At 39.8% G+C, this 21,190-nt stretch overlaps 1 long non-coding RNA gene across 4 annotated transcripts; it reads right to left on the bottom strand.

Annotated features, from left to right (window-relative positions):
* Positions 1–1,827: 1,827 nt before the first annotated feature.
* LOC112430811 (uncharacterized) lies at positions 1,828–14,763 on the bottom strand. 4 transcript variants are annotated; one of them, XR_013093827.1, is made up of 7 exons: positions 14,221–14,763; positions 9,178–9,408; positions 7,232–7,341; positions 5,545–5,678; positions 5,090–5,183; positions 4,742–4,957; positions 1,828–3,706 (listed from the first exon to the last, which is right to left on the bottom strand). It is a non-coding gene; the product is annotated as an uncharacterized LOC112430811 (long non-coding RNA). The 4 variants fall into 4 exon arrangements; XR_013093828.1 differs by lacking the exon at positions 5,545–5,678 and adding an exon at positions 6,189–6,206 and having other exon boundaries at positions 14,221–14,761; XR_013093826.1 differs by lacking the exon at positions 5,545–5,678 and having other exon boundaries at positions 5,023–5,183; positions 14,221–14,762.
* Positions 14,764–21,190: the final 6,427 nt, after the last annotated feature.

The raw sequence follows: 21,190 nt of genomic DNA, 5'->3' as shown, positions 1-21,190 counted from the left end.
CAACCAATGTTTAATATCATAACTACTTCAGTATTCCAAGAACACCTGTTGGCAGTAACAATTATCGATAGACTGGAATCATATGAAAAGAAAGAAAGATGCAGACTTTCAGTGGAAAGCTTTGTGGAAGGACTGATTTCCCGGGTTGCAAAAAAATCAGGCACAGTCTTCATCATTGAAGATGCTGAAGCTATCTCCAACCGGCTTACCATGAAAATCTGGACTGAAATCAGGGCAGAATACGACAAAATCCCCCCAGAGAAGTTCAAGAAACTCAGCGAGAGGGTTTTCAAATCCCTCTGTAAAAGATGGAAGCATGCAGCGGTTATTGTGACATTCTGGCAATTAAACGTCCAAGATCTTGATGAAGATATTGTTAAAACTTTCAAAAGAAAGATATTCACAGAACCAAGTTGCATATCTAAGTGCTTCTCATCGGTGCGTGCATTTTTTGGGAGGTTTAAGGGAGGAAACAAAGTTTCCCCTTTATAGTGACATCGTGATATCAACAGCAAGATATTTTCTAAAACTCACTGGACACTTTAAATTAGCTAGTTTTACATTTAGATCAGATCAAGTCATTTTTGAAATCCCCAGGAATGGTCGCGGCAGATGGCCACCCCGCCCTGAGCCTGGTTCTGTCGAAGGTTTCTTCCTCTTAAAAGGGAGTTTTTCCTTCCCACTGTCGCCTCGTGCTTGCTCAGAGGGGTTTGTTCTTTTGGGGTTTTCTTTTTAATACTGTAAGTTGTTACCTTACAGTGTGAAGCACCTTGAAAACATCATTGTTTCCTTTGGTGCTATACAGATTGAAGTGACTTGCACTGACAACATAACTAAGCTGGGACTTTAATTTAACATCAATAAAATTATAAAAATATTACATCTTGATTTCTGCTTGTTTTCATTGTCTGTGACTTAATGAATACAAATGTGTAATTTAACAGATTTTTTCTTTATGTTAGTCTGACCGGTGATTCCACGTTGGCCTTAGGTGTTGGCGCGGATACGCTGCAGCCCCTGAGCCATTAATGGCCCAGCACACTACAGTAAAAACAAAACAACAGCCATCTCTCCAACTAGGAAAGGAAAATAATAAACTGCCTCCTTGGAGGCAACCTGACTCAAAACAGTTGCAGTCCAACTCAGACCGACTGCAATCACTCTCAGGCAGATTGATGAAGATCTGCAAATAACTGTTGTCTAATTTATAAACGCAGACAGATTGCCAACACGTCTGTTTACAATAGAGGACTGTACTTACATGGTTGCAAACTGGTTGTTGTCTTGCTTATATGAAAACATTGCTTTGGAGCAATGAAACTCAAACACATTCATTTTTAAAATGCCTCAAAATGAAATTTTGAAATATTTGGCTTTATGCTTTGAAAGTGCCGTTGTGAGTGGGAGTGTGAAATCCTTACTTGATGTGTTCCCTTTGCCTTTACTGTTTTCAGTTTTATTTGTCATATGCAAGTTAGCACAGGGTCAACATTGCAATGAAATGTGTTTGACGAGCAGCAGTCACTCAGCAGCATGGTACAGTAGAAATATAATAAAATAAAAAATAGAAAAATAGTAAAGAGCAAAATATTAGAGAGACGTGGTAAAAGAGAAAAGATGACTAAATATATATGTATCTATAAATATAAATATATGTACACTAGTGATTAAATAAGAAAATCTTGAAAAGAAATATGACGGGAGGCCAAATGGGATGTTGCACAGGAATGAGCAGCAGAAAATTACAGTATTACTCAGACTTTTAATAGTCATATTGTCAGTTTTGGCCGACGGTCATGGGTCACTTCCACTAAAATAGCACGAGACTGGAGTAAAATGTACTTTATTAATGAGAACACATGGTGATACAGCAAAGAATCCAACCCTTCTGAAAAGCAAATGGCTTCCTGTCATACTCTACCTGATTCAGGTGAGCATCTGGAATAGACCAAGTCTGGGGGTCAGCAAACCAAAGGAAAACAAAACCCTCCCCATAAGAAAACCACTACAATATAACCAACACGATATAGCACATCATAGACATATGAAGATTTGGAACAAGTCCTATAAATAATTCCATAACATATAAACTTCAGTCTCTTCTATATACATTAAAACAGCGGTCCCCAACCTTTTTTGCGCCACGGACCGGTTTATGCCCGACAATATTTTCATGGACCGGCCTTTAAGGTGTCACAGATAAATACAACAAAATAAAACTAGTACCGGTACCGGAAAAAAAGAAGATTTATTCATAACACACGTGAAAGACCCAGGAAAACAGAGTTAACGATAAAAACGATAACAAAATAACGATAAAAACTCTGAAAACCATACATTTCACACCCGAGCCTCATCTCTCGACCAAACGACGGTCCGTGGCCCGGCGGTTGGGGACCGCTGCATTAAAACACCTTAACCACACAGTTAGGTTTCAGCCCTCGCTGACTCAGAACAAAGTAAGACAATCAGAGTTCGATTGGTTTTTACTTGTGCAGGGGAAGCCTGGTCAGATTCTCAGAGTTGCAAGCTCTACACCCAAACTCAGACAACTCCAACTCCAGCCTTTTATTGAATGAAAACAGTTACACAACCGCCCATTGTAAACCCCATATGTTGTGTGGTAAAAGCTAAGGCACTGTGTGTGTGTGTGTGTGTGTGTGTGTGTGTGTGTGTGTGTGTGTGTGTGTGTGTGTGTGTGTGTGTGTGTGTGTGTGTGTATACGTGACTTCCTGGTTACAAACGTTTTAACCGCATCTCTAGTCATAAAAGGGCATCTCCCCTCAACCTCGTATATGGCTTAACCTCTTTAACAGTCCACCATTTACATGGTGAGCCCATACTGTAAAGGGCAGGAAGTGAACATTCCTTACCAAATAAGGAAACCAGAATCTTACATAGATTGTGCCTGCAGTTGAAAACTATAGCTAGTAACATCCCCAACATCCTACATGTGGGGGAGGAACAGAAAAATATCTGAACATACAGTTCAAGACAAGGTCCAAGCACAATAATGACAACTTTTAACAAAATCACTCCAACACACACTCCCCTAGCCTGGCACATTGGTTTGCTCCAGGAGCTCATAAGCAGGTGATTGAGCTGCTTTTACTCTTTACAAAGTGAGTACTGTTAACACTTCTCTTTTTACATATACAACTAATTTAGGTTACAGACAAATGTTTAAATGTGAACAGCTCTAACACGGGTTCTTTTCCTGACACAGGTAGGATGGCCAGTCCCCCTGTCTCTTCACCTTTCACGAGTCACTTAAATAACAACCCAAAAAACCTAATAAAGATCACAATCAACCAGTGTGTGTTTTTCTTCATTATGGTTTTTAAATACAAATCAGTCAGTCAATTAATAAAAATACAAGTAAGGGTAATGGAACCCCTGGTCTCCATTACACACATAAATACCATAAAGACACTAAGTCGTAGAGCTCTGAACTCCTTGCTTTTATGATATTTACACTTCTTCTTGGCCTTCTCCTTCACTCTGAGTCACTGCAGGATAAACGCATCAGCTCAGACATTCAATAATTAAAATATGTGTAGGTGACTGTTTGGCAGAAGACGATGTCGAGGCGGTACTGCAGTGACACGTCCGTGGCTATCGTCGGGGCGGTGTCCTGCATCAGCAGGAAGTCCATAGACTTCTTGGCTTTGTTGCTCATCGTGGCTCTGTAGTCCGTGGGCGTGGCCTGCAAAAAGTGTAAATAAACCATCAGAGACCAAACACAAATATGCCTTCTAACCACTAGTTTAGACAACATCTTGCAAAGAGTGTGTATTTCAGAGTGCAGTTGTTTTTAAATTTGACAGAAACAGAAAAAAAGACGGAACAGAAGGACAACAGGGAAAGCAGAAGCACCGACACACTGAAATCTTTTAGGGTCAAGCTCCAGAACTAGCCACAAATCCTGCTGGAAAGAACCTAAAAATACTTAAAAATACTTGCAGAGATCTAATGGAGCCGTTAACTCAAAAGCCTGGTGTCAGGCATGTTCTTTAATAAATAAGAAACGAGCTGATATGTTACAGACCCCAGTCTTTACGTAAAGAAAAAGCTGACATTTAGAGCGGTCTCGCAGCAGATTTTAAAACAGTGACACTGATTTGTGGGGTTTTTGTGCACAAATTTGAACCTTTTTGTTTTATCCATGTCCTTGAACACAGCTTGTGACTTGGGCGCTTTCATATGTACCGATTCATTTAGGTTTGTGCACTGAGGCCAGATTTAGGTATTAAAAACGAGTCAGTCATAACACTTCTTACATTAGTTAAAAAGCTGAGCTTACACTAAACCAACATTTAAATTTCCCCTTGTGGGACTAATAAAGGTATATCATATCATATCATTACTACAGTATTGCTGCAACATTGTAAAGACAAAGATGACACACGGACCAGACATAAAACACTGAACACTTTTTAAAGAAGAGTCATTTAAGAGTATTTTCTCTAGAATAAAGTCGGCTGATATGGTGAAGGAAAATCTGCTCACGAATCCTCCAACTTCTTAAAAGTAAGGAGTGACCTGAGCTGGAAATCAACATGAGAGGGATGACTCAAGAAGAAGAAGAAGCAACAAGAAAAGAAAAACAGAGTTCAGAGTCTAGTTAAGATATTAAGCTGTATCCACAATGTGTGCCAAGAAACTAAGCTTGTCTGTTCTCATGCTAAAGAAATAAAACATCTGGAATCAGAAAACAGCCAATAACTGCTGATCAACTCACCCACTCCTCTTCGTGCCAGTCCACGTGCAGTGACGACTGGCTGTTGTGACCGCTGTACTTTGCTCTCAGCGTATCCTGGTCATTGCGGAGCACTACTTGTTCAGACTCAGCGGAAGGAGAAGCTTTGGTTGCGATGTACTCGCCCCGTACTGCGTTCAGGGCCTAAATAGCTGAAGCTAGCAGCTTGCAGCCGCACACTGTCACCAGCTGACGGGTCTGAAAGGAAGAGGGTATGAATGAAATATGAAGCGTCCCCACGTAACGTCAAACACTTTTAGTACCTTGTCAGCCAGACTGGCGAGCGATTGGTCTTTGGCAGCTTGAGATAGCCTCTGCGTAATAGCTGACCTGAGTCTTCTGCGTGTTGACGTGGGCGATGATCTCTTTGGCTCGGACAGTGTCCTGGGGTATGTGGATGATGACTGAGCTGGAGAGGGCACTACTGCAGGGAACAAAGACACACAGACACGTCTTTATCCAAGCTGGGACTGAGGATACTCTTACACTCACCAGCCACTTTATTAGGTACATGTGTTCAAAAGCTTGTGGCAGCAATTTAGTGCATTTAGTCAAATAAAGACAATAGAGTGGCCTGCAGGTGTATATTTTTGTAATGTTTCTGTCTTATGCCTGAAATATGCTTCAGCAGGAAATATACGCTGTAACTGGAAACAACAGTGTGGAATGGACCGGTTTAGTGTTAAGAGGTGTTACATCTGAAGTTAGAACGTAAATTTCCTGCAGAAATCTAAATCAAGCTTCAGAGGTACTGTTCCAAAAATATAGGGAGGGACGTTACCCACCAGATGTAAAAACAAACACTGTCTGCATGCACATGCCTGCTCTCAACGAGCCTAATCGTGGCTTAGAAAAAACAAGGAGGAGCCGACTGCCGGGGACGGAGAGCGATACCACTCGCTTCACAAATTCAGACCATCTGTGTAGAAGAATTTTAGAAACGTCTCATTAATATTGTCAGGATTTGACTTGTTTTTGATAGACTTTAAAATGACTGAATTTATACAATGAGCAGTATTCATATACAACTTTGTGACAAAGGATTTGCTCATTTTAAGGTAACACACATTTTAGTTCTATATTAGTGAACACATCACCGATGCGCTACGTGCCCTTTTTTCCTTGCATTAACATGATAAGCTGTGCAAAACCCCATTCTTCCAGCTTAAAACTGAAAATACTTTGTTGTACAAATCTTAAGGATAAGATAAGAAGAACTTTATTTATCCCGAGGGAAATTCTTTAGTCATACACATACTCAATGCAGCAAGAGAGACAGAGGAACAGAGGAATAAGATATACCATATATACAATAAGAATACTACTATTACAGTAATATACAGTAGGATAGTGCAAAATACAATATCAAATAACTCTAATGAAGTTAGTTCAGTCAAATGAAAACAAGCAAAGCAGTGCAAGGACTCACCATTCCTCCTCATTTACGCTGATTGGAAAAGTAACAAAAGCAAAATTAAGAGGAAGCCATAAAATGGGAACTGAAGTATTAATGCAGAAATTGAAGAAACAAGATGACCAAAAACGACTGTTTAAATACAAATCACAAGACGAATAAAGCAAAATATAAAAACCCAAAACAGGAGCAGAGGTCATCGCTATGCCATTGCATTTGTCCCTAACCACCAGAATCCCTCACGTTAACTTTTATCAAGTGGAAAAAAGTGAAGCTGGCGTTCATCCTCCAGCTTCACTGTGCTAATGTTATGCTAACAAACCTGTGTCGCTAGCAATCACGTAGCACAACATTATATACCAGGTAGTCCAACTTCAGTAACCCTGCAAACGCCACTGCTGTTTACTTTTCTGTCTTCATTTATGTTGGAAGTGGTAGCAGAGCTGTACGTTTTAATTAGTTTAAAAAATCTCTCAGTCAGAACATGGTATGAAATGTTTAGGTGGAAACTAGCAAGCTAACTTCCTGTTAACTTGTAACTCCGTTAAATTTAATAAATTCTGTTTTCATTGATGCATGGATGTTAAACTTAATTGTTACATCTGGTAAAGCAGCAAGGTTGATGATTTTATTAAAGATGAAAGAATTTAGACCGTTTTTAACTCTCAGTGTTCATCCGACTTTGGGAGCTGAAGCCCACGGAGTTTTGGACCCAGATTACTCCATGAAGCTCCTCACTACGGCAGCCGTAATGCTCTGACAATCCATCAAGCAGTGCAGCTTACCAAAGTAGTACTAAAACATTTTTTAACAGATGTCTGCACGCCAAAATCGGTTCGAGGTCAGTAAGCACAAACAGAATTCATACACAGGCACTCTTTCGATTTTTGAGAAAATTAATTAAGTGTGCCATATAGTGTGGAAAATATGTTATACAGAAGAAAAGAATATTTCCCGATATATATCATTACCGCACGTGCTTCAAATTATACAGCGATATGGATTTTAGGCCATATCGCCCAGCCCTAATGTGACGCCCGACTTTACTCTCAACTTACTGTTTCTTTGCTTCCTCAAACTTCTGGATGAGCTTCCTCAGAACGCCATTTTTAGAAACCCTGGCAGTGAGAGGCCGGTGCTCCGACAGTTACGACATCATATGTCTGTTCTGGAAAGACAAACGAGGATGTTTTAGAGGCACAAAAAGAAGTATGTGTGATCACAAGAAGATTTTTTTAAAATCATATGTATTTGTGTCTAAACCAAAACCCATTTCCCCTGTCCAAATCACGTTTTATGTTTTTAAACCCACTTTGCACAGAGAGGCATGTTTTGAAAAATTATTCTTACAAACGGGGAATGAAACAACTACGCTTAAAATAAAGATGGTATTAGTTTATTTTGTTCCAACCTTTAATTTATTGTAGTTTACTTTTATTTGTTTGCTTTTGGTTTTTTAAAGGTTTGAGGTGTGAAAGAAACTGCAGTGGAGTTTGAAAACAATAAATGGCTGTGTGTGGTTTGAGAATGTGTTTGTGCCGGGGGGCTGCGAAGATTTTCTTGTAAAACAAACAGGGGCCTAGCAAAAAAAAAAAAAAAAAAAAAAAAAAAAAAAAAAAAGGTTTGGAAACCACTGGTTTAATGTAACATCCTTTTATTTATCCTCCCTGTCCTATATATCCACGTTCAAAGTCATGGGTTTGGTCAATCTAAGGAGAGAAACTTAGACCTCCCTTTTGCCAGCCACCTCTTCCAGCTCATCTGGGGGAAAACTGAATTATTTCCAAGCCAACTGTGAAATGTAATCTCTCCACCGAGCCCTCAGTTTGCCCTGGGGCCTCCTACCTCCAGGACATGCCTAAAACACCTCATGCAGGTGGTGTCCAGAAGGCATCCAAATCACATGCCAGAATCACATCAGCTGCCTCCTTTTGATGTGAAGGAGCAGTGTCTCTAATCCAAATGCCTCCCCAATGACTGAACTCTTCATCCTACCACAAAGGCAAAGGCTGCCTACCCTTCAGAGAAGGGTTATTTTGTCACTTATATCTGCCATCTCATTCTTTCTGTCACTATCTAAAGCTCACGACCATAGTTGATGGTGGGGAGGTAGATTGACAGATAAATCAACAGCTTCACTTTTATGCTTAACTCTTACTTCAAAACAACAGAGTCCCAATCTGTCTGTCAACCTCCCGCTCTGTTCTCCCTTCATTTGTGAATAATTCAATTCAATTCAATTTTATTTATATAGCGCCAAATCACAACAAAAGTCGCCTCAAGGCGCTACAGAGAAAAACCCAACAATCATATGACCCCCTATGAGCACTTTGGCGACAGTGGGAAGGAAAAACTCCCTTTTAACAGGAAGAAACCTCCGGCAGAACCAGGCTCAGGGAGGGGCGGCCATCTGCTGCGACCGGTTGGGGTCAGAGAAGGAAGACAGGATAAAAGACATGCTGTGGAAGAGAGACAGAGGTTAATAACAGATATGATTCAATGCAGAGAGGTCTATTAATACATAGTGAGTGAGAAAGGTGACTGGAAAGGAAAAACTCAATGCATCATGGGAATCCCCCGGCAGCCTACGTCTATTGCAGCATAACTAAGGGAGGATTCAGGATCACCTGGTCCAGCCCTAACTATATGCTTTAGCAAAAAGGAAAGTTTTAAGCCTAATCTTGAAAGTAGAGATAGTGTCTGTCTCCCGAATCCAAACTGGAAGCTGGTTCCACAGAAGAGGGGCCTGAAAACTGAAGGCTCTCCCTCCCATTCTACTTTTAAATACTCTAGGAACAACAAGTAGGCCTGCAGAGCGAGAGCGAAGTGCTCTAATAGGGTGATATGGTACTACAAGGTCATTAAGATAAGATGGGGCCTGATTATTTAAGACCTTGTATGTGAGGAGCAGGATTTTGAATTCAATTCTGGATTTAACAGGAAGCCAATAATAAGACCTTGAGGTACCAAAATTCTCCATTTGATGCAGCGAGTCATCCCTGACCTGCAGACAGGACTCTGCTCTTTCTTTGCTGAAGACCACGGCCCTTGACTTGAAGGTGCTCACTGTCCTTCCTGCAACTTCACTCTTTGATGCAAACCATCCCAGTTTACATCTAAGGCTGTCTGGGAACGTTTAGAGACAGGACACTCTCAGCCATCTGCTCCAGCACTCGTAGGTGGTTCCCATCAGTGGTTGGGAAGCGGCACATCCTCGACATCATGCCGCCAAACACTGAAGAAACACAAAATTCAGTTAGCTGGGATTAGATGAAGACAGATCTGACCAACGTTTTTCTCTGTGGACTGCCACTCAATCTCCGAGGTAAACAGACACCTCCCATTCACCGGGGACAATCAATTTAACTCAACCTTTTCAGGATATGTGACTGGAAGAGTTAATGAAGCTCTGTAAAATTGTCCACTTCTTTGTAAATGAACCGTCCCATGTTGTGTAGCTCTCTGGATTTTGTACTTATTGGCCTACATATTTATTTAAAATAACAACAGCGTGAAACTCAAAAACTGTTAACATTGCTTTAAAGTTCTCATCTAGTTTATATTTACCTATAAAACCAGATGAGATGACATTGATAATATAACAGCAGTTTTCTCTGCTGAGTTGATGTTGCTGATCAGTGGCTGGACGACAAAAACAAAACATAATCAGAATCAGAAAAATGTATTAATCCCTAAAGAAATGATGTGGTTACACAATGATAATAACATCATAAATGTTGCTTTGGCTCATTGACCTCAGGTATTTGAATTTCTCCACCTATATTACTTCTACTTCCTGCAGCATCTCTGTTAAATCTGTCTCCCTCTCATTCACACAACATCTCTCCAGAACACTCCTCCACCGCTACAGGCCGTCTTTCACCTGTTTCTTAATGTTGTCCACAAACATAATAGACCAGAGACTCCTGCCTGACCTCAACTGTCAACATACCCATCATCATAAAAATGAGAACAAAATAAAGAGCATAGATTCCTTTCAATATTTTGGATTTCTTTTCTTTTGACAGAGGAAAAATTCAAAATAAGATGAACAGTAAAAACAGGTAATAAATAATAAAAATAGAAGCTAAGGAAGATCTTCAGAACACAAATTTGAAACTCAAACACAACTCAAAACTCTAGGACCATGGCACTGAATCCTGTTTGCTGTTTAGCAATAGTTTTAGTTGTATGTTTTCTATCCAGCCTTTTCTTAGAGCAACTGCTCATATCCATAGCAAAGAACTCCTGGTACCAATTATATTTTCATTTAAAAAAAGGAAAAATAAGTGTATTATAATGTAGCTGGGCACTGTCCCAAAAACTGGTGTTTCTTTAAAGATAAAAAGGCCCAGTTTGCATAGAAAATCTTATTTACTCATTTTTGTTGTTTGAGCTTAGTTGTTGTTTGAGCTTAGTTGTTGTTTCTGAGGCAAATTGAATGCAATAGTTTGATCAGTTATACTTTGAGGATCTGTTTGGGTTTAAGTGATGGGAAATGTCTGTATTTGTTGAGTATCTATAATCATTTACTCACAAATCAATAAATCTGAGTTTGTAATTCCTGGCATTTCAAAGCAAGTCAGTCCAATATTACATTACAAAATATCAATTTTTTTTTTATATAAAAGATTGCACATGCACACCCACACAATAATTTGTAACCATCAATATAGGCTGATAATTCTTATCATAAAGCTAGCACACAGTTGCAGACTTTTAAACAATATGGTCTTCAAGACACCATAGGGAAAGCTTAAACTGTTTGATTATAAATTTAAATGTACAAAAAAGGCAGTCTGAAAATCAAGTATAAACATTTAAAAACAATTTTACAAATGGACAAAGTACAAAAAGAGCAACAGTCACTCAAAATGAAGAGAAGCAATGTCTGAGGAAGTGGTTCGTAAATAGGAAAAAGGTGTTCATCAGTTTACTGTAGGTGCAGATGGCGGTCTGGCCGAGAATTGTACAGAAAGCATCAGAATGTTTTGCATACATTCTTGTTTGTTTGTTTTTCTTCTTTGTTTTTGGCAGTTTCAGTTCAACTCTTGTGTATAGAAAATAGTCTAGATTTAAACGGCATGGGAGGATGAAATGGGAAACTGAATGATGTAAGGTAGGAGGAGGTGGACTGTTCCATTTCACACACAAGGATGGACATCTGCACAATCCCTTAGGGCAGCTTTGAAAATGCATTGGCCTTCAATTCATTGTACATTCACTACTCTACATTAAGGTGTAGATATATATATAGATATATCAATATACAGTACTTGTATCCTGCACCAACATAAAGTGGGACACTGAACAGGCATCACTGACGGATTGGCTTGAAGTATTTCAGATCAAATATATTTTGGGTTAGGAGGGGTAGCATAGAGGTAGCCTTGTGTCTCACTGTTTACTACTGTGAAGTCATCAAACCTGTAGCATTTAGTGAAGCTCAGAAGTGTTGCATGTTAGAAATCCACCGCACTGATATTAATCTTTAATAGGGCTGAAAAAATTTGAGAGCAAAGAAAACAACTGCTGTTTAATGCCCTCCGCTACCTTAGTTTAATTGGTCACATGACTGCATCACATGACTAAAATGTGTCATGTTTTCAAGGCTCCGGTTCGATGGCCACAATGTGACACAAAAACTGTGTTTTCAAATCTATCCGCTTTGGAGAGCGTTTTCAAAACGCTGCGTTTTCCTTGACCGAAAACACCGTCTCAGCGTGGACGGGAGGCCAAAATGGAGAGAAAACGATGTGTCTTCAAACAAAACTGTATTAGTGTGGACATGGCCTGACTCTGACTCAGGCATCCTTTCATTTAATGTTGGTTTAATGGCCATGAATTCCAACATGAACAATAATGATGTTGCCAATGAGATAGCATGAACTCATTAAAAAAGCATGTACTGAGGTCACAGTGTAGGTCAAGTGAGAAGTATGGTCATTTTCCTGCGAGACAATCAAACTTCTTTTTGAATCCAGAGGAGGCACCAATGCTCTCCTTGGCTTGAGTTCAATAAAGACTAAATATCAAAAGGGCCACAAATGCAGTGTCTACTGTGGAGCAGTTGCACTGGATTGCACGAGCTGTAGTTACAGGTGTGGAATGAATCGGCAATGCATTGTCAAAAGAAGAAGCCTAAGGGGATGGATCACTCTGAATCTATTTAATCTGGGTTTTGTCAAGCCTATCCCAAGCCCTTTCACCAACCACAACATTTTTCAATTAAAGCAAGGAAGGAAAGTTTGTATGTAACTGTAGCTGTGTCCATTTTGATGGGATGGGACACTTAACAAATATTTGTTTTCACTCAATTCTGGTCGCTGGGGTTTGGATCTTTTGTGTCTCTGATGGTCAGTGTTTGATTTTTCAACAGGTAAAATTTAATATATGTTACAGATAGTTTTCTGCCTTTAAATATGGCAGCATTTCGGAGCTATTACAACTAATTGCAACCACAACTCCAGCTTGACATACTTACATTGTTTTTCTTTTTCTTTTTTAAACATTTATCTCTTGGATCGTTTTCAGACTGCAGCTCAGCCAAAAGTGGCCCAGTCTGTCCGTGAAACTGCTAATCCCGACTGGCTGTCTGACTGGCATGTCTCTTTGGAGAGAGCAATGCTGGTTTACTCACAGACAAATATTTCATTACACAAAAAAGCAGTTAGGGGGTCTTCATTAACAGAGACAGAAGGATTTGTTTTACAGGATTACCCCATTTGCATTTTTTTAATTACAGCACAGGCCCACAGAACCACCTGGTTTGGGATGATAAAGGAGGCGAAGAGGAGAAACTGAGGCTGATTAGACCAGGATTCAGGATTTGTGAATATATTAAATTACATTTGGGGTGAGATCCAGCAAAGTCCTAATCACAACAGGAAGACTGTAGGGTTCCACATCTGGCTTCAAAGACTTTGACTGAAATTTCTGTTGGCATATAAACAGAAGGAAACATGGCTATTACCCGTGGAAGGGTTAAACCAAAACCATCTTTGAATCCTTCTTCTGTGAGCTTACACAGCTACATATATACAGAATGGTGTTCTGGTAGAGTAGGTGCCTCGGTGCGTGGGAACTAGAAAATACAACAAATGGATTTTGTCATGCTGTGTAAATAAAGCCAAAGCCAGATTCAGTTAATGGAGCATACACTGCAATCACTAAGCATGGGTGTTGGTAACACAAAGATATTTACAGTGAAAGACTGAAAACAATAAAAGCTTCATATAACACTGGAGTCGTGGTCCACCAGTACAGGACGACAGCTGGACATATAAACAGATCCTTCCTCAAGCGATACTCAGGCTTCCATAAGGTTATAAGGAAATCTGCTCATGTATGATGCAGAATGATTGTAGTTCATTCTTTAAGTGTAGGATGTGGATACAAGTAGAAAGGACTTGTTTGCTGGGTGACAGATGAAAGGGGAAAAGCTTTGACAGCATGGCAAAGAGTTAAGGTTGCTCTGTTTTCATCTGAAGGCGGAGTCCCATTAAACTAACCAAATGACTGAAACGCAGAAGACATTAGGTCATTAGGTAATAAATTGAATAAAATGAATTTGCATCACGATTTTCCATTTTTGCTCCGGATGGAGCAGCAGGAGACGCCTCCACAAAGATCTCTTTGATGAAGAAAGTCTAATTTAATTTTGACAGTAATTTGGCTGTAATAACAATCAGTCACTGCTGTAAGATATAAAAAAAAATGTAATCATGAAATATGTAAATTAACACTGATGCAGCATCAACCTTAGTTTACTAGTCATGGTAAGGTGACTTATGGGAGGTATGAGGCTGCATGTCAGTGGTTGTGTTACATCACTGATAATTTATGGGACAGGGGTGGGATTAAATAAGTGTATACTTCTTCCCACTCCCTTTCAACATGTAAATTAATCAGAATGTTTTTTTGTATGTAATTTGTATAGTATTTTTTTTCTCTCTTATTTCTTTTCTAAATGTACTTGTATATTGTTCACATGTTGAAATAAATTACCAATCAATCAATCAATCAATCATTGCATGAGTGTTCTTACCGCAGCACTCTTCCCAGCTGGCCCTGGGTCGCCTCAAACCACTTGGAGGGAATTTTTTGGGTACAGCTGCTCCTCATACTCCTCTTTGCCTCAGACAACAGCATCATCGTGTTAAGGAAAAAAGAAATCATCATTTATCTGATGTTTAGGTCTCATCAGAAAGATGAAGGGAGCAGCAATGTTTCAGGGTTGGTGCTAACTTCCAGTTCAACTTATGACACACTGTGGCTCATATTTAGGCTCATAATTTAACTGTGGAAACAGTCAGTAATTAGCACAACAGGACCATCGTAAGACAAAATGTGACACTTGATACCACTTTCTCAAGAACTCTAAGCACCAATTACATTTGATAACATGGAAGTGCAGAGGAGAGATCCTCCACGACTAACCTGATTTTCTGTCTCGATGACCATGGCGCTGAGGTGATTACTCAATTGTAAAAACAGAAGGAATTTTAGACATAAATAACCTCTGAGTTCCAGCTGACATGAACTCATTGGCAGCTTCTGAGCTTGAGCCTCGGAGTCTCTGGGCAGCCATCCATCAGCAGACAGGAAACGCTCCAGGGACAAACTAGCTGGACCCAGTCTGGTCCAGCAGACTTGCCTGAGTGAAGTCTCCTCATTTGCATCTCAACCTGGTATTGAGTGAAGGTGATGGGTGGGGGAGGGGTGTCAGGAATCTCACAGGAGGCAACATGTGAAGAGAGAGGCTGGCACAGTATACGTACAGCCATCCCATCACTTACATAACTCGGGTTGCGGGGGAGCCTATTCCCCTATTCATCGCTAACAGGCCCCTACTGTGCAGACACAATTTCCCAAAATGTCAAACTGTTTCTTTTAGAATCAAGAAAAAAAGAGGACAGACATCCATTCAAGCCTTTATCTCCAGGAAAAGGGAGACCTATCATAATCACACATCTGATCTCCACGGTGATCCTGCACATTCGGCTCAAGGTCCCTTTCAAGTCCATGTACCCAAAACGCACTCGTTGCTTTTAATCCAAACCAAGGCTTTTCCACAAAAGCGGTTTTGTTGGGACTGCAGTAATGCGTTTGTCACTGATGCAAGAACAGATAAAAAAAGGAGCGTTTTCCAGAACACTGAGCTGTACAGTTGTATCACACCCAGACATGCTAACCATACAAACATGCATATTTTTTGTTGCCACACATTTTCACCTGACATAAAAACACCTGCTGCCCACTGTTTGTCTTTTGAAATGAAGGCTAATGTTGCAGCCCAGACAATGGTGTTGCAAATAACACATTTACAGTCTCTGACTGAAGTTTTGCTACACAGCTAGAAATCTGAGGAACAGCTAAAACTGCTTTGAGTATTATGGTGAGTGTTCCCTTTTATGGCACTTGCATTGCTCCACCATGATTACATGCTGCTGAAGCATTAACTATCCCCACAGAGAGTGGGTTGATTTCTGTGCAATCAGACTTTAAGAAAAATATTGGGTGGTCTATCCCATGGTCAAATGATTCATTGCACATGTCAGGGGTATCACACATAAGAATCGGAATCAGCCTGGCAAAGACTCTAATCCGGCTCACTGGTTGGCTTTGGAAAATAGGAAGGAAGACGTGAATTTTGGACATTTAACTGTATTTTCAAAACAGGTTTTACAGTTTTTCTTACTGATAAAGACCTCCTCTATAGCCATCTTTACTACACCAAAGTAATTAAAGTAATAGATACACAATTAACGACAGAACTGTTCATGGCTATTAATTGTATACTATAGAAATTTCTGTTTTGTTTAGTTTTTTTACAAAGTAGTATATTTTCTGTGAATATAATCAAAACTTTGTGTTGTGTAGGATTTCTTTATCATGTTGACAAACTGAAATGTACTGCAGAAATTGTGCTCCTTTATCGCCGAGATAACATGCGTAGTTAAACTTCTTTGTGCCGACAAAAATTGGAAATTTCACTGGTCCAGCCCACTAGAGATCAAAGTGTGCGGTGTCTGGACCTACGATGTCAAACGGGTTTTACATCCCTGGTATGTGTCAATTTAGTCCAGATATAAATGAACATTAAAAAGTGGTTTTCAGATGGTCCCTGTGATAGATGGCTCACCCATGCAGGGCTTAACCTGCTTTTTTTCTTTGAATGACAGCGGGATGAGTCGATGAGGAAACAATGGTGGAATGGGTTTTCAGATGCTGTTCATTGTATTATAAATCATTCATTTTTTTATTCTAACATTATGGCTAACTGAGGGACTATTTAATCAGTAAAACGTCATATAATAGAAGAAAGAAATCTCATCACATCTCTCAAAGTCTATGCTGACATCTTCAAATTGTCTAACCAAAATGTCAGAGGTCCTATAGTGAAAACTCATGACTATGATACAAAATGGCAGCAGATCAGTACCTTTTGAAGTGCTGGAAATAGAGTTTGTTTAAAATTTGTACTTTTTACAGTAAACCCTTTCATGCATGAATTATGACAACCTCAATCAAGATTTTCTCGTACTCATACTCAAGTATTCGTACTCATCTTTAGGCATGAAAAAAAGATTTCTGAACTTCATTTTTTTAAACATGTGCTTTTCAAAGAGTTTGTTACAACAGACATTTTAACTTATGAATTTGACACACAAATAAATAATATACGCAGTGTAAAAACTATAAAATAACAAAAATATATATATATTTAAATATGACAATATAATAGTCTCTGACTATATAAACTATCACACACTGATGTTATAGTTTAACATCAGTCACAACAACTGATTAATTATTTTGTTCATGCACGTTTGTAAAAATATTCTGAGAACACAACATTCTGTTCCCTCAATAAGAGCACAGTCAAAATAACATCTGACACATTCACAATCACAGAGACACGAAGCCCCAGAAGAAGACAGAAAAAGTGTGATTTAGACAAAAAACGCTGTCATTTCTTCCTGTAGACATACAGCACCTGTGGACAGTATTGTTTTTGGATCATCTGTTTTACACATTTTACATATATGTATAAAATCCGTTTTATATATAGAATTTTATGCCCAACAAAATGCATTTTTTCTTTTCCTATTAGGGTGATTTAAAACAAGTTGGAAAATCTCTTTACCAAATTAACCTCTATGCCTTTGCCTTATGTAAATATGTAAATATTTAAATATGTAAATGTTATTTTGTTTTTTTTTCCAGTCTGCAAAAGCAGAAAAGGTGCAGCATTAAGTTGAATATGTAGCTTGTGCTCTACAGATAGTTTTTTTTTTTTTAAAAAAAAGCTCTTATTTTGCTTCTCATCAGCATATTAATAGTCGTGTATGTTTATGCATGTTTGGAAAGAAATGAATCGTTTCACAGTGACTCAGAATCTGCAGGATCCAGGGGCCCGACCAGCCTCCCCCTGCTGCCTCAGGCCAGGAGGGGCCCCAGCGTGGAGTGGGATCTTAGACTTCAGGGCTGAGTGGAACCAGACAGGGTTTTGTCAGAAAGGAGTTGAAGTGGAGATGGGAGGGGTGGGCGGGGTGAATAGGCAAAGAGTGGCAGGCCTTGCCCTTGGAGCCCCACAACTGATACACACAGATGGAAAGCATTAGCCCTCCATTCGAGCACAAAGATGGATGGATTATTAGATAGAAAGTCTGAGTGGAGTTGGAGAGGAGAGAAGGAGAAGAAGGAGGAAAAGGGGTGTGAGTGTAGGCCAAGAGACTGAGAGGAGATGAGACGTGCATTCACATGTAAAAATGTCGAAGAACTTTGACATGTAAACAGTACATGATAATTAAAAAAAACCCAACACATATGAGGAGGAAGGAGGAAGACCATATAGAGACCGGATCTTAGTAGAAACGGTTTGTGCTGATTCAGTTTAGACATGCTTTGATCAAGTCAACATATACATATACATATACATTTGTCCGGGATATTTATTCAGTAAATGGTAAATGGCCTGTATTTATATAGCACTTTACTAGTCCCTAAGGACCCCAAAGCGCTTTACACATCCAGTCACCCACTCATTCACACATACATTCACACACTGGTGATGGCAAGCTACATTGTAGCCACAGCCACGCTGGGGCGCACTGACAGAGGCGAGGCTGCCGGACACTGGCGCCACCGGGCCCTCTGACCACCACCAGTAGGCAACGGGTGAAGTGTCTTGCCCAAGGACACAACGACCAAGACTGTCCAAGCCGGGGCTCGAACCAGCAACCTTCCGATTACAAGGCGAACTCCCAACTCTTGAGCCACGATCGCCCACTGATACTGAATTTTTATAGGTGAGGCGTCTTTCCCCACCAAAGTGGATGAGTTTTATTCCAGCCTTTCTTGCAGTGTCACCTACAATCTGGAATCTGTATCACCCTTTTCCAACTTTTTATTAAAGCTACGGCCAGCTACGAGATATTCAAGACTGATGATTTTTTTATATGAACGTAACTTTCTAAAATATCTCTTAGTTATAAATGCTTTGTTGATTGAAGTCTTTACCATCACTTTCATCACTGAGGACTTACAGCCAGATCTTCTAAGCAGGTACAGTATGTGGCTTAACCTCTAACAGATGTTTCTTCACTAAATCTAAGCGTAGCATTTAATACACACCTAGTTTAATTATCCACTTGGTCTACCTTAGTCATTTAAATCTCATTATTTATTTATTTTTATTTTTTATTTTTGGTTTGACCAAACAATCATACTTACTCAAAACATTTTAAGTGTAAACTAAAGGTGTAGAGATGATTATCATGTCATTACTAGAACAAATAAGTGGAAAAACAGCATGAATTTTTTTTGCTACAATAAATAAATAAATAACCTGGGAAAGGTAATTGCATGCTCTCAAAGTCCTGTGCCGTAAGTCCTGCCTCAATCATTGTCTTGATTACCGAGGAGGGACATAGCAAGATTGTGTGATTAAAACTAAATAACATTACATTTTAAGGGGCACCACGGTGGCACGGTGGTTAGCACTGTTGCCGCACAGCAAGAAGGTCCTGAGTTCTGTGTGGAGTTTGCATGTTCTCCCCGTGTTTACGTGGGTTCACTCCGGGTACTCTGGCTTCCTCCCACCGTCCAAAGACATGCAACTTGTGGGGATAGGTTAATTGGATAATCCAAATTGCCACTAGGTTTGAATGTGCGAGTGAATGTGTGCGCGAATGGTTGTCTGTCCCTGTGTGTTGGCCCTGCGACAGACTGGTGACCTGTCCAGGGTGTACCCCGCCCCTCGCCCTATGACAGCTGGGATAGGCTCCAGCGCCCCCCGCGACCCTGAAAAGGATAAGCGGAAGCGAATGAATGGATGGAACATTACATTTGGACTGTGAACAATCAATGATATAAGTACACACGATGGGGAGGACCCAAGCCCTAAAATGCTGAGGCAGGCGAGGTAATAAACTTTAAACAGGAATCCAGAAACCAAGCATGAGGAACAACACACAGGGAGCACAAACAAAAAAACAGCTTGGAGCAGGGCAAAGGTGACGAGACAACAAAGATTGAATAAAAAGGAGGGGTAAAAACCAGAAGTGAAACTAAAACAAGGCACAGGAGGAAAAAGTAAAGCGGGACTAGTACGCCAAGACTAGTACTAAACCGGACAGGGGAACATGGATTGACAAATCTACTTATGCACAGAGGAACTCAAGACAGGGAATAACGAGGAGAGCAGAAACACCAGAAGCATCATCAGAAGAGGAACCAACATTTAAAAAAGGAAAACACACTTTAAAGCAGAAAACAGTATCTGGAGACTGGCTGATTCATTTAAGTGCCCAGTCACCCAGACTGCATCAATGACCAGACTATTATGTTTATAACTCAAGATACAGTTAGTTGTTTCTTGAGATTATATGATAGATGAAAGGGTGTTGTACCTACAGATATACTTCATCCTACAGATTGATTAGTGTGTAATTATATTATATAACAAAATATTAATTATATATTCTCATAAACTTAGAGTTAAACCAATAAAAATACATAGCGGGAGGTTTCTGTAAGCTCCCATCTTTGTCCCAACTGACAAAGATGGACTTCTCCATTCTGCCTAATCACACTTTATGTATGTGGCTAAAGATCAAACACAGACATAGCACGCCAAAGGCGGAGGATATAAAAAGTCTTTGGCATTCATGTGCAGCAGAGGCAAATTTTAATTAATGCCTGCACCTTCAATCTCAAGATACAGTCCTGATCAAAATGTTTTGTCTCACTCCCATTTCTTCTTGTGGCATGTTGAAGCTCTACTTGGAACCTTGTTAAGATCCAACAATGCAAAATATGATTTTTTTTTTAACCATTTTTCAAGTGGTCTTAAACTTTTGATCGGGACTGTATATGAGTATCTGTATCACAATAAGGACTGTTTATTTTTAAAATGACTGAATCATTTTAACCTGAACAGTGAGTGCTTCAGATGATGTTACTAACAGCAAGGTAGATAGCTTCATGGACATACAATTGCAGTGGTGGTTAAATGAGTAGTTTGAACACACCTATCCCTTTACTCTCTCATCTTGACCCTCCCAGTGCGATGAGATGATGCTAGATTCCATCCTGGAAAACCAAAAGAAAAATAAAAGGCCCTCTTGACTCACTGTTTACATGCTGTCTCCATAGGAATCTTATGGTAAAGCAGATACACCTTGATCTCTCTGCTGCAATGCTGTTAAGCCAGACATTACCTCAAGAGCCATTCACTGCACTTTGCCTGTATCCCTAACCCTAACCCTAACCCTAACCTCCAGAGCTGAAAACTTAAGCCAGTACAGAAGGGCCAAAAATGGCAGTTTCCCTACAGTCGGTGCCATTACAGCAGTTTTGCACCAAATAGGTGTCAGTCCCAGTTCATACAATAGATTAGAGCCCTGCACTGGGACCAGACGGTTAAAATAAGACAGCATGTCCCGAGATTGTCAGCTGGGTGGAGAGTATAACTGATCTTACTAATTATGTGATATTACTATGTGTTAATA

The sequence above is a fragment of the Maylandia zebra genome, linkage group LG17, assembly GCF_041146795.1.
Source record: "Maylandia zebra isolate NMK-2024a linkage group LG17, Mzebra_GT3a, whole genome shotgun sequence".
Taxonomy (NCBI): Eukaryota; Metazoa; Chordata; class Actinopteri; order Cichliformes; family Cichlidae; genus Maylandia; species Maylandia zebra.
The sequence above is the reverse complement of the archived record's forward strand: the minus strand, read 5'-3'. Positions and strand labels throughout refer to the sequence as shown.